General features: G+C 39.7%; 1 protein-coding gene across 2 annotated transcripts in view; it reads right to left on the bottom strand.

Moving 5' to 3' along the window:
* MCOLN1 (mucolipin TRP cation channel 1) overlaps positions 1-14963 on the bottom strand; it is a 640674-nt gene that overhangs the window by 431866 nt on the left and 193845 nt on the right. The window lies entirely within an intron of this gene.

The raw sequence follows: 14963 nt of genomic DNA, 5'->3' as shown, positions 1-14963 counted from the left end.
AGTCTGTCTGCCAGTGTATTTAGTTTTCCTGGCAGGAATTGAGCTTGTAGATGCACTTTGTAGCTCAAGGCTGTGTTCCACAATGTCATGGCTAGTCTGCAGAGGGGGTAAGAATGTGTCCCACCCTGCTTGTTTAAGTACCACATAACAGTGGTGTTGTCACAGTCTTTACCATTAATTGTCCTGGAAGAATGTGGTCCTTGAAGGCTGTCAGAGCATCCTGTACAGCTAACATTTCTTTTTGACTGATATGCATGTGCATTTGACTTGGGTTCCATTTGCCCTGAATGCACTTCCCTGCAAGGTGAGCCCCCATGCATAGTCTAATGCGTCTGTTGTTAGGGTTTGGGAGGCAGGGGGTAGTGTGAATGGTAGTCCCTTGTTTTGGTGACAGGCCTCTGCCCACCAAAGGAACTCTAGGCGTAGGCAAGGTATGATAGGAATCATTGCTTCTAGATCCTGAGAATGTTGACACCATAGGCTTTTTAGATACCATTGTAGTTTCCTCATACGCAATCTTGCATATGGAATTAAAAGAATGCAGGAGGCCATGAACTGCAAGGCTTGTAGTATTTGCCTTGCAGATAGCAAGGTTTTTGTGGCCACTTGTTTGAAGTAGGTAGTCAAATATATTTGTTTCTCCTGCGTGAAGAAAGCCATCTGGGAAGTTGTATTCAAGCTTGCTCCCAGGAATATAATTTGTTGACAGGGTACCAGATGTGATTTCTTTTCATTGATGGTGTACCCCAGACAAGTTAGCACCCTTTGTACAAAGGCCAGATGAAAGTATGTCTTGGCTTTCTGCCTGAATTATACAATCGTCCAGGTATGGTATATTTGAATATTTCTTTGCCTGCACTTTGTGAATACCCTGGGCGCAGTAGATAAGCCAAAGGGCAGTGCAGAGAATTGATAGTGCTTGTAGGCCTGCTTTGAAGCATAGGTATCTTCAGCAAGATTCCCCGATTGGGATGTGCAGGTATGCTTCCTTTAAATCTAGTGTTGCCAACCAGGCATCTTTGCCTAGCATAGGAAGCAACTGGTTTAGAGTCAGCAACTTGAATTTTGGAATCAACAAAAAGATGCTTAGAGTAGACAGGTCCAGGATAGGATGCCATGAATGGTCTTTTCTGGGTACTAGGAAAAGTCTGGAGTAGAAACCTTGTCCCTTTTCCACTTCTGGTACCAATTGAATAGCCCCTATGCTTAGGAGAGAAAGTACTTGCTTCTGGGCCTCTGCCTACTGATTTGGGGGTAGATCTGGCCACCCGCTTGGTGTTGGTAACGTGTGGAAGTGACATATGTATTCTTGGGACACTATATTTAAAACCCATTTGTCCTGGGTAATGAGTTCCCAGTTCTTTACATGAAGAGCAATCTTTCCCTCCAAAGGGACGGTTAGTTGAGAAGTGCTTGGAAGTTTTAGAAAGAAGTCATTGAGACAGTTTATCATGGAGGGAGTTTTATTAATTACTCCCTGATTTGGAATTGGAGCCCCCCACTGCTTAGTCCTGTGCGTACCCTGGGACTGAAGCCTGGGTGCTCTGCTGGATCTGGGTTTGGCCTGAAAAGGTCTAGAAGATACAGGAAAGGACCAATTCTTGGAAGGCCAATGCCTACTAAACCTTGGAGGTTATACTTGTAAGAAATCTTTAACAGTTTGCATAGCTTTAGCTTTTTTCTCCATCTTTTTAAGAACCTCTTCTGCCTTGCTGCCAAACAGGCGGTCCTGATTTAAGGGAGCATCCAGTAATTTTGCTTTAACATGATCTGGCAAGGATTGTTCCTTAAGCCAAACATGCCTTCTCAGTACAGACCCAGTTACAGCAGCCCTGCAAGATGCTTCTAGTAAATCAAAACCACATTGCAAAGTATGTTTTCCAACTTGTTCAGCTGAATGCAGTAAATCCTGTTAATCCTTATTTTCAGCACAATCAGGAATCAACATAATTTTCTGTTTAAGAAATCCAATAATATGCTGCTGATAGTTTAACATATGAAACTGGCAGTTTAAGGCCCTAATGGCCAAAGCTGCAGAAGTGTATACCTTCTTACCTAATCTATCCAGTGCCCTGGAGTCTCTATCAGAGGGGGTAGGATTTTTGGCTGTAGTAGCTTTAATGCCCTTGGGTCCCTGTGAAACTGTCTCAGGATCCGCAGTAGGATTTTTGAAAAGGAACTTGTGAGGGTCAGGGACCCTGTAATATCTATCAGGTTTTCTGGGAGCAGGGGGTAAAGAGCCAGGGGCCAAGCTAGATTCCGAAAAGGCATCATCAACAATGTCTAGTACAGGAGGTATGGCTAAAGGCCTGTGCTGGGACAGGAGTAAGAAATCCCTAAGCCTCTTTTTAGAATCAGAGAAATCCTGACTTTCCCAACGGAAATACTCCCTGAGGGTATGCAAGGTTTCACCAAAAGAGAAATCCTCTGGGGGGATGCAGAGGGAATAGAGTCCTCTGCATCAGAATCCTCATAGGTAGATAAGGGTAAATCCTGCTCAGAGGAAACAGAAAATTCAGAAGTATCATAAGCAAATTCAGTCCTAGGTCTCTTAGAGGGATTAAAGTAATAAGGTCTTCAGCCATTCTTATAAGGTTCATAAGGTTCACAAGTTAGTACGAGGCTAACTGCCTTTGCGAGCCATTGTAAGTCTAGCCAATTATCCCTTGTGAGACTCAAACCCTGCACCTTATGTTTGTAAGGCAAACACCTTAACCATTGGGCCACCCTCCCAACTGTCATTTGTTTTTTAGGCATAGAGGCCTGGCCATGCAGTCTGGGTGTCAGTTTTCTAGGCATGGTTCGAGTTTTAGGCCTTAAAGAAGAAGATGGCATTGGTTTAATATGCAAGTCAGTAGGCCTGAACACACCCTCAGAAGCCAGTGCCTGCACAGCGGCTCCAGACCCATTCAAGGTAGAGACATCCACAGGTTCCACAGTTGAAGCATCTCGCATCATACCGGACTCCGAATGGGTCTCAGTAGAGGCCTGCGAATCTGAAGTAGCGGGTATCAGGAGCTGCGAAAGCACCTCACCAAGTACCGGCAAACTAGCGACTGGCTTAGGAGAAGCGTCGTCAGCAGCTTTGGACCTCGGCGGCCTGTCTCTTGTCTTTATCTTTCGTTTTTTCGGAATGTCTGTAGACGGATGGCTTACGGAAGACATATCGGGATAATTAAACCGAGCACCAAAATATTTAGAAGCGTAAATATATCTACGGATAGTTTGTGGTTTAAATAAGGCACAAAACCGACAGCGAGGTACGTCGTGGTCAGGGCCTAGGCAAGGAATACAGCACGAATGAAAATCTTTATGAGGTATTTGCTTTCCACAAGAAATGCAAATATTTACTTTTACTGACATCGGTTTAGAGCAAGAAAAAAAGTTTCCCCAACAGGGTACTTAGCTTTTAGTTGAAGACTTCGGTTCTGAAACTTGAAAACAAAAATTTCAGGAGTCGGCCGACTGGCACATGTGAACTGCTTCTGCTTCGGGCACTGCACGGCAAGAAGACTGACATAATGGTGTCGGCTGCTTGTTTTATACCCCTGATGACCTGACGTCACGGAAGAAGAGACAGCAACCGACGCAGGACCCAAGACTTTGTTAATCAGGCCGACTGAAGGCTACTGCAAGCAGATAACCCAAATGTAATAACTGCAACAGTGAAACACGAAGAATATGCATTTTGGGGCTAGTCAATCACTATAAGTTAGGACAGGAAGAGTAAATTGCTTTATAGCTTGAATTTTGTTCCTAGATGTCAACGCTGTTTTCAGGATTAATTTAAGTCCTCTGAAATATTCCTTACTAAGTTGTATTAACACTTGTTCATGTTTTGTTGTTTATCCTTCATCAATTTCCAAATATTTATACACCCCCTCTTGTTCAAGTTCTTTTACATTACATTATTGTCCCAAACTGATGTTTTATTGCTACTGCAGTTTTCCTGATTTAAGGGTTGCCGTTGCACATTTAGTAATACCAAATGACATTCTTATATCATCTGAAAAAGTTTTGACTACTTGCAGTTGTCATTTCAGTTCCTCATCTGATGAGCTATACAGTTTTAAATCATCTACAAAGAGAAGATGAGAAGTCTTTACACTTTGTTGTTTTCTAGAAGCCAAAGGATAGCCATGGCCGAATCTGTTAAGTAGACAACTTAAAGGGATAAGGGCAAGACAGAATAGCAGTGGTGACATGGAGTCACACTGGAATATCCCCCTTTGAATTTTTATCCCTGGAATAATAATTTGTTCTTTATCATGGCTTAACTGCAAAGTGGTCTGCCACTGTTTCAGGGTCACTGTAATGTAATTCATCAGTGTAAGGTGTATCTTTTACATTTTTAAGCACTCTTATCTATGAATATGAATGTGGGATACTATCAAATGCTTTTTTGTAGTCAATCCATGCCATACTTAAGATTATTCCCCTTTTTACAGGTCTCCACTATCACTTTATTTACAACAAATGATCCTTTTTTCCATATGACTTTCTTTTATTGCCCTTTTGTTCTACTGCCATAATCGAATTTTCTGCTAAATGACTAAAAATTGTGTCAGTATGTATTCCAGTGTATAGTTCATAAGTTATTGGTCTATAAATTTTAGCATAGCTTGCTGGTTCACTCTTACGCAGAAGTATTGTTTTTTCCTGTTGTTAGTCAGGTTGGTGTCTGTTCGGGGTAAGCATATAAATAGTTCTTGCTCCTGGCTAAATCTTTGTGCAAAGATGTTAACACTTAACCAGAAGTTAGGTACTGCATCTGGGCCTGGGATTTTCCAATTAGAGGCTTTTCTTAACTTTGTTTCAATCTCTCTTGCTGTTACTTTATCCCATTCATATACTGTACCTTTAACACTTCTTATTTTTTCTTTTCCTTCTTCTATCCATTTAGCATCTTCTGTTATGTTCCACAGGATCTTCATAAATACTTCTCCAAAATAAATCTATTTCTTCTTTTTCTGGTGGTCTTTCAATTCCTTTTACCTTGTTTCCCAATTCTCAATAAAACTTTTTGGGGTCATCAATAAATTGCTTATTTTGTACTTTTCCTTTATATTTATCTGAACATCTTCTAAGTTCTTCCACCTGTGCTGAGATTTTTAGTTTATTTGTGATAGTACATGACAGATCCTGATCTGTTCTAATATTGCGCACTGCTTTTATCACATCTCTCTAAGTATTTTTGTTGATCTGTTCTCTCTTCTATACTCTTCTTACAGTGACGCTTCTTATCTCAATTGCTTTAGTTTTCTCTATTCGATACTTCCATGATGGTATGTGATTTCTCCCCTTCCTTCCCCTCACTACCCTGTGTTTTTGTGGTAGAACTTTATCAGTTACTAATTTAGCTGCACAGTAATATACCCTGTTCTTCTATTATATTGCATGGATCTCTATGGACAGTCCTAATTACTGTGTTCATTTGTTTTATCAAACTTCTGACTTTTGGGGTTTTATAGACCTTCTGCAGGCTATTTCTTTCATTGATCTTAATATCTCTATTTCTATTAAATCAAGCAATTCTTCTCTTAGGTCATTTTCTTCTAAACTGAGGGCACATTTTTTGTTTTCCATTTCCTGCGGGCATTCTATAGAAAGTTCTATAGCATCTCACTTTTTCAATTTCTCCAAGTCTTTTTGGTTTCTAATAACATGACGGGAATGGACCCCATTCCTAAGTCAAAGTATGATTAAAGTTCATGAAATTAGTATTGTTTCACACTTTGATGTTAGCCAAAAGTGCTCTTCGCAGCACCTGCAATGTGCCCAGTAATGACTCCTTCTGCAATTCATATGGTGTTACAATTGGTAATGTATCTAAATACGATTGTAAATTCTTTTTTATAAGACCAGTTGCTCCTACTACTATGGAAACTCTCAGGGTATCTTTCTTCCACATTGCTCTTGTTGCTGCCTGCAGATTGAGGTATTTTATGACTTTGTATCTCTCTGTACGCAAGACACTGTAGTCACTAGGTGTGGTGATTTCAATGATCAATGCTATTTTTGTCTTCTTTTCTTGGACCACTATATCCGGTTTTCTAGCATCTATCTTTTGGACTGCTGGTATTGGGTTATCCCATGTGATGTAAACTTCATAATTTTCTATGATTCTCTGTGGCTCATGTTTCCAGTGTTTTTCAGCCACTTCGATACCATAATGTTTGCACAATCTCCAGTGTAACAAACTCGCCACATTATTATGCCTTTCAGTATTACAGTCCCTCTGCCATTAGAGAGTCGCAACCAGCAATAAGGTGTGTGACTGTTTCCAATTCGGTTCCACAAAACCTACATATGTCTGTTTCTCCCACATGTTCAACGGACTTAGTAAACCAGCGTGTACGTAGCCCACTGTCTTGGGCTGCCAATATTAACCTTTCATTTCTTGATGTAAATTCACCTCTCCTTAACCATTCCTGCTTTCGTTCTTGATCAACATAAGGCTCTTCCAAATGTTTTCTATACTTGCAACTATATTTATGTTTTTTCCACATTTCTTGCCTTCTCACCTGGTCCTTCACCTTATAGTCTTTCTTTTGTTTTTTAGCACATTCAGTTGCTGCCTGGTGTTTATCTACTTCTGGTTTAATTTCCATTCCTGCTTGACATCGATATGCTTCTGCTACATTAAGCAGAGATGTCATCTTAGATTTATTCTCCTCATGTTTCAAAACTTTCACCACATTTGGATCTTGTGAGGTCAGTAGATGTGTGGAGTCCCACGATTGCAGATCTATACATGTAATCAATTTCAAGGAGGCTCATTCCCTCCTTCAGAATGGGGAATATATAATCTTGGTATATACTGATTTTTATAAATCATTTGGGGAGCATGAAGCATCCTTGTTGTTTTCATATCCAATCTATCCAACACTTTTTGGGGTTGGTAAATCACTCCAAAACTATGAGTTAGGGCAGGAAGAGCAAATTAATTTATAGCTTGGATCTTGTTCCTAGGTGTCAATGTTGTTTTCAGGATTAATTTAAATCTTCTAAAGTACTCCTTACTAAGCTTTATTCGCACTTGTTCATGTTTTAATGCTGATCCTTCAATTCCTAAGTATTTATACACCCCCTCTTGCTCAAGTTCTTTTATATCACATTCTTTTTCCAAACTGATGTTTTTCTTGTGCTGCAATTTTCCTTTTTAAAGGTTGCTTTTGCACATTTATCAAGACCAAATGACATTCCAATGTCATCTGAAAAAGTTTTGACAACCTGCAACTGTGCTTTCAGTTCCTCATCTGATGAGCTATACAATTTTAAATCATTGACAAAGAGAAGATGAGAAGTCACTAGACTTTCTTGTTTTCTAGAAGACAAATTATCATCTGATGAGCTATACAATTTTAAATCATCAACAAAGAGAAGATGAGAAGTCATTAGACTTTCTTGTTTTCTAGAAGCCAAATTATAGCCATGACCTAAGCTGTTAAGTAAACAACTTAATGGGTTAATGCCAAGGCAGAATAGCAAGGGTGACAAAGAGTCACTCTGGAATATCCCCCTTTGAATTTTTATCCCTGGGATAATAATCTGTCCTTTATCATGGCTTAATTGCAAAGTGGTCTGCTCCTCCATGTAAGTACACTGATGATGTCTCATGTTGCTTTTGTCAATAAAATCTTTGTCACACATACTGCATTTATAGGGTTTTTCACCTTTTTTAATTTCTTCAAGTCTTTTGGGTTTCCAATATCATGACTGGAATGGAACTCATTCATGAAATTAATACTGTTTCAGTCTTTGATGTCAGCCAGAAGTGCTCTTGGCAGCACCCGCAATGTGCCCAGTAATGACTCCTCCTGTAATTTGTACGAGGTTACATGTATTGGTAACATATCTAAATATGATTGTAGATTCTTTTTTATAAGACTCGTTGCTCCTAGTTCTATTGCACCTGTCCGGGTAACTTTCTTCCATACTGCTCTCATTTCTGCCTGCAAATCCTGATATTTTATGACTCTGTCTCTCTCTGAATGCAAGACAGTGTAGTCACTCACTAGGTGTGGAGATTTCAATGATCAATGCTACTTTTGTCTTCTTTTCATGGTAGTCACTCACTAGATGTGGAGATTTCAATGATCAATGCTACTTTTGTCTTCTTTTCATGGACCACTATATCAGGTTTTCTAGTATCTATCTCTTGAACTGTTGGTAATGGATGATCCCATGTGATGTAGACTTCATCATTTTCTATGATGCTTTGTGGTTCATGTTTCCAGTGTTTTTCAGCCACTTCAATACCATAATGTTTTGGACAACCTCAGTGCAACAGTCTTGCTACATTATTATGCCTTTCAGTACACAGTCCTTCTGTCATTAGTATGTCACAACCAGCAATGAGTTGTGCAAATGTTTCCAACTATGTTTTGCAAAACCGACATTTGTCTGTTTCTATCACATGTTCAGTGGATACTCTCTTTATGACTTACTTCATGTCCTTGGATGCCACTAGCCATAACTGCTTGTGACCTAAGCTTAAACTCATTTAGCATTCTTACAAAATTCATGAAAAAATTGTGATTTGATATTTAAGCAAAATACCACCATACCCCCAACTGCGCAACAGTCAACTAGAAGCAAGTATCTTTATAAGGATCCACACTTGCTCTACAGCAAAAGCACAAAAGACCTGAATAAGTTTATTTAATGTGGTATTTGTGCTACAACTGACTACAACAATACCAAGATGGTTTTCATTTGTAAGAAATATTTCCATAGGTTCAGAGTTTCTTACTAGGCTACTGACATGCAAGGACCTTAAGATGCCTAGCCTTACACTTCCGTGGCAGTTTTAGTTTTTTAGTCCTTATTACCACACTCGGACAACGGACAAATACTACCAAATGACTTTAAATGCATTTTTCAAATCTGTTACATTAACATGACCTTGCCATTTATGCTAATCAAGGCTCTAAATTTCACTCTTACTGTACTAATAACATTTTATAAACTACTGTTCAAATCCCTTTACTTGAACTTTTGCATTATCTGCTAGGAGAGATTAATGACTTGTGAGCGATTAAAAGTCTCTATGTTCAACAGTCTCCAGAAACTTAATACCCACTAAGGGGATCAATCCTTCATTTTCACAACAAGTGGTTCACAATGCTGAACTTACTTATGCCAAACTCTATTTATAATTCCATTTAAAACAATGAAACAGGACACAAAACAATGGATTAGCACAATTATTTCCACTTCACCATAGAACAATCTACTATGATTATGCAGAAAATTTTACTTAGCTCAAATGCAGTCTGTTCTTACAATTTACTGCACCCTCAGTTAGTCTTCCAATTGTACCACTAATTGATTTTCAAGAAAACATGTAGTGCAGTACCCTGCTATTTTAAGGAGAGAAAAAAAAGACAATGACTATAAGAACTAGATTACAAATACCGGGTCAATGAGTGTCTTGTTATAATAAAAACTTCTTTCTTCTTCAAACTAGTAAGCAAGACTTATGGAAAACAATCCTTTTAATTTTGTTTTCCCCAAACAGCTACTACTACAAAGAAAAAAAAATCAGACCTCTTTAGCTGATAATCTCACAACTGAAATAGTACCACACAATAAATTACACAGTGTTACTACAGAGGAGAACCAAAAGTTGACCAACACATCCTACATATTACCAAGAAAATAAGCATTGATATCGAAAAAGCATTTAGTTCAGTTGATTAGAATTTTATTTAAAACTTTTAACATTTGGATAGGAACAAGAGAAGGTCATCCACTGGCACAATTCATATTTGCTTTGGTTATACAACCATTTGCAAATAGTATTTGATTAAATAAAAAGTGGAAGGATTCAGTAATTACAGAAATTATTAATCCAAAATGCATCTTTTTACAGATGATAATCTATTTTATTTCTGATGAGTCAAAGAAAGAAATTGATTTAAGCCTGTTTCAGCAATTAAATTTAATAAGTCATCAGAATTGTTTAAACAAATCATCCAAGTAAATTCATATTTGAAAAAAAATATTTATATGTATATATATATATATATATAATATATATATATATATATATATATATATATATATATATATATATATACATACATAAACACACAAATATATACACACATATATATATATATATATATATATATATATATATATATATATATATATAAAACACTGATAAAAACAAGTACTTAAGTACTTCATCCAGATATCAGTCAAATTATATTATACATTTTTTTGGATAATTATCACATAAATAACTACATTTATAAATAACAATGAAATATAATTTTTTTTTTACATTTGAAGCTTAATGCTCATTGAAGTGGTGATACTAACATAAATATTGTATGTCTTAAAATCAATATCACTACTCCCACCCAGAGAAGACAATCATTTAACAAGCTTGAAAACTTGCTGATCAATTTTCATTTGGTATATGATAAAACCAAGAACTGTATTTAAAACTCTAATATTAGACTTTGAGAATTTGGTGGAATTAGTTTTCCGAATTTAGAAACCTATTCATTAGCAGCTAAGTCTAATGTAATTGCACAGTGGTTTCAGAGGAAAATTCAATAATTAAATTATGTTCTACATATGTCACTTTTAAATAATTTAGAATTTATACTGATAAAATTCCTTTAAAATGGAAATTAATTTCTTTTAGTTTCTACAACTAGGTTTTTAGAAAGTCACTCATCAATATTATTTTATTTAAAAATAATTATCTTAAATTTTAGTTTGACTGTTTAAACAATGAAACACTTATCAACAGATGACATTTTGGGGAAGTTTTGTATATATTAGAAATACACTCTTTTAGAGAGAAATTGGAAAAAAAAAGAAGTTATGCACTCACCATAATGTTCCATGTGAGTTGTTCCATCTCGCCTTCATTCTTCACTGATGGGTTCGGAGCCGATCCTCAGCTGTGACACAGCCGACTAGCAAGCTCAAAGTTTTCCAGTAGCTCGAGACCCAACCCCTTATCCCACAATGCACTGCTGGAATTACCTCATTTCTTGTTTGCTGCGTACCATATAGAAATACAATAATTATTCTGCCTACAAATGAAGACACATTGAAAATCCAGGATGAAGACAGCCTCCAGGTCAACTGCAAGCCAGAAGGAGGGAGGGACGTGAGAATGAAGGCAAGATGGAACAACTCACATGGAATGTTATGGTGAGTACATAACTTCTTTATGTGAAGTTGTTCAATCTCGCCGTTCATTCTTCACTGATGGGTAGCACCTCTAGCACCCTGATCTTGGGTGGCTCCCGGAAGTACACTCTTCAAAACCATAGAACCAAATGAAGCCCTGTCCCTGGAGACCTTATTCACTTTGTAATGAGTTGTACAAGTGAGAGGTTTAGACCATGTGGCTGCCACACAGATGTTGTCCAAAGGTAATTTGGCTTGAAAATCTGAAGAGGTAGAAACTGCTCTGGTTGAATGAGCCTTCACCTTACCAGACAAGGGCATGTTATGACAAAAATAGGTGTAAGTGATACAATCCGATAGACACTTAGACAGTTGTTTTGGCAACTGGTTTACCTTTCCTGGCCTCAGAAAAAGACACAAAAAGCTGATCCAATTTCCTAATGTCTTTTGTTCTATCTAAATAAAATCTAAGTTGTCTGTGAACATCGAGTTTGTGCAACGTATATTCCAATCTGTTGGTGTGATCAGGGAAGAAAACGGGCAACTCAATGACTTGATTGATGTTAATCTCAGAACATACTTTAGGCAAAAAGGATGGATTTGTCCTGAGAGATACTCTATCAGCATGAAAGACCATATAAGGAGGCTTGATGGATAGGGCTTGGAGCTATGACACTCTGCGGGCTGAAGTGATGGCTACTAGGAAGATAGTTTTCCACAATAGAAATTTTAGTTCACAAGATGATGCAGGCTCAAAAGGAGGAAGAATGATGCGAGATAACGTAAAATTCAAATTTCAGGGAGAATAAGGTGTTGTCACTGGAGGCCTCATGTGAAAGGAACCTTTTAGAAAAGCCTTAGACAATTGGTGAGCCATAATATTCAATCCATCGATCCCTAGATGGAAATTAGATATAGCAACTGGTTGTACCCGCACCGTAGTAGCTGCTGCTCCTTTGTTGAAAATTTCTGTCAAGAATTGTAAAATAGAAGACAATGGCGCTTGGTAAGGGTCAATGTTATGGGAGGAAGACCAAATGGAAAATCTCTTCCACTTACTACTATACAATTTTCTAGTGGAAGGCTTATGGGAAGCCAACAAAATATGACTAGTGTCATGGGAAAGATTACAAAGCCTGGCTATGCGGGGAATTGGAGCAGCCAAGCGGTTAGCTTCAGTGTTTGCAATAATGGATGAAGATCCCCTGACGGATGTGCCAATAAGTCCGGAACTGGGTCTAGGATCCATGGGTCTTCCAGAACGTGATGGTAAAGAAATGGAAACCAAATCTGCCGAGGCCAATGAAGGGCTATAAGGATGATTGTCTGTCCCAGCAACTTTGCTTTCTGTAAAAATCTGGGTATCAGAAGAATTGGTGGAAATGCGTAGAGGAGACCCGGAGCACAATCGTGGACAACAGCATCCCTCGGGGAGTGACCTGGCTCAAGACTCAGGGCAAAATAGCTTATGCATTTGTTGTTGATATGACTGGCAAACAGGTCGCAGGAAGGCTGGCCCCATTAGCAGAAAATCCTGTCCGCAATCTCTTGTTTGAGGGGCCATTCGTGGGGCAATAAAATTGCCCTGCTCAGTCTGTCCGCTATAACGTTGGATTTGCCTGGGATGTGCATTGCTAACAGAAAGCGCAGGGATGACACTGCCCACTGCCATACTCTGAGGGCTTCTCAGCAAAGGGGATAAGACTTGGTCCCGCCTAGCTTGTTCAGGTACCAGACCACTGACATGTTGTCTGTATGGATTGCAATTGTCCCTAGAGGAAGAGAGTCCTGAAAGTATTGCAATGCTAGAAGTACTGTTCTCATCTCCAGGACATTGATATACAGATGTGATTCTTGATCTGTCTATGTGCCTTGGGCAGTCTTTCCCTGAAAAAGCCCCCCCACCCTATCAGGGAAGCGTCCGTGGTAACAGTGGCAACTGGAGGGGGTAGCATGAAAGGACATCCTATTGTGACATGAAGAGACGTCAACCACCACTTAAGATCCTTCTTGCAGGAATTCGTTATCAGGATCGTGTGATTCATTGGAAGTTCTTGGTAAGACCATTGTGTGAATAGAAGCCACTGAAGGATTCTCATATGCATCCTTGCTAACGGGATTGCCAAGATTGCTGCTGACATCAATCCTAGTACTTTCAATACCTCTGCAGCTGGTGCTTAATATCAAGGACGTGATGTGTTGGCGAAGAATAGAAACCCTTTCTAATGGAAGATGAAGAGTGGTGGTTGACGTGTCTAATTCTGTCCCTATAAAAACGATAAGCTGCGATGGCAACAAGGCAGACTTTTCGAAGTTGACTGTAATGCCTAGCCAATTGCAGAGTGTCAAAGTAGTCTCTCTCGCTTGAAGAAGTTGATGCCTGGTGGTGGAGGTAAGGAGCCAATCGTCCAAGTACGGAAACACCTGGAATCCTACCATGCACTTGGTGAACAGTCTGGGAGCTGCAGTGACACCAAAGGGCAGAGCTCTGAATTGATAATGATTGGCTCCCAGCCGGAAACGCAGGTGATCCCTGGAATGCCTGGCCATTTTATATGGTAGTACGCATCCTTGAGATCAATCGAGCACATCCCATTGTCTTTCCCTAAAAAGGGAAGTATGGACTGTAGCGTGACTATTCGGAACTTCTCTTTCCTCACAAATTGGTTGAGTCTGCTGAGATCCAAGATGGGTCTCCAGTCCCCCGTTTTCTTTGGAACCAAAAAGAATGATGACTTTTTTCTAGCAATCTGCGTACCTAAATTGTTGCCTGTTCCCTGTGACTGGGTGGAACGTCCGGGATTATTTTGAAGAGAAGGGGCTGGGTGGAAAACGGTATGAAATACCCTTTGGAAATGATACTTTGTATCCAATTGTCATTTGTTATCTCTAGCCAGGCTTCTGGGTACAATGACAAGCGACCCCCGACTGTCTGCAGAGTAGGACAGCCGGGCCTCCCTTCAGGAGCGCTGGTAGAACTGACCAGAGAAGTGATCTCTGTCACCCTGGTGTTGCGGACCCCCTCTGCCGTGAGGGCGGCGTCTTCCATTGTAACCGCCTCCTCTGCCTCTGGAGGGGGGCTCTTCACGTGTGTCTTGAAAGGCTCCTTGGGCTTTCCAGAACCACATCTTTCCTCCCCTCTGACCTTTAGGAAAGGGTCGAGTGGGTGTGGAAAAACGGACTCCAACAGCAGAGTCTTTCCTTCTTGTTCACACCTGGTCAAAGTCTCCTTCACCTTTGGCCCAAACAAGGATGAGCCATCAAATGGGTTATTCGTAAATGAAGACTTGAAGGGTTCCGCGAAGGAACAGAGTCGCATCCGCGCATGCCTATGAAGAGCAATTCCTGTACCTGCAGCTCTACTCGAACCATCAGCTGCGTAAGATATGAGACGCATGGACGAGTTAACTATCGAATTAAGGGTAGCAAGCTAGGTAGCAACTTTGTCGGATACACTCGTAGCTACAGCACCCTGAAGAGCATCTCCCAATTCCTTAAGGAGATCTCTCTACAGTCTGGTGAAATGGGTCAAGTAGTTCCATGATCTGAGTGAGAAAGTCACTGAACTAAACATGCATTTCCCATATCTAGCCATGATCCTAGATTCTCTGTTAGGAGGATGGATAGATGAGGAAGTCTCAGACATTTCCTTTTTGGTGGCTGCCGCCACCACCATGGCATCAACAGGCACTCCCTTGGTCAAAAAGGACTTATCTATGGGGGCAGAAATAAACTTATCAGGCCTCCTAGGGACAGGTTCCATAGATTCTGGTGACTCCCACGCCCTGCGAGAGACCAGAGCC

Source organism: Protopterus annectens, chromosome 9.part0 (genome assembly GCF_019279795.1).
Source record: "Protopterus annectens isolate FY-2018-M chromosome 9.part0, PAN1.0, whole genome shotgun sequence".
Classification (NCBI taxonomy): Eukaryota; Metazoa; Chordata; order Ceratodontiformes; family Protopteridae; genus Protopterus; species Protopterus annectens.
This window is presented reverse-complemented; position numbering and strand designations above follow the sequence as displayed.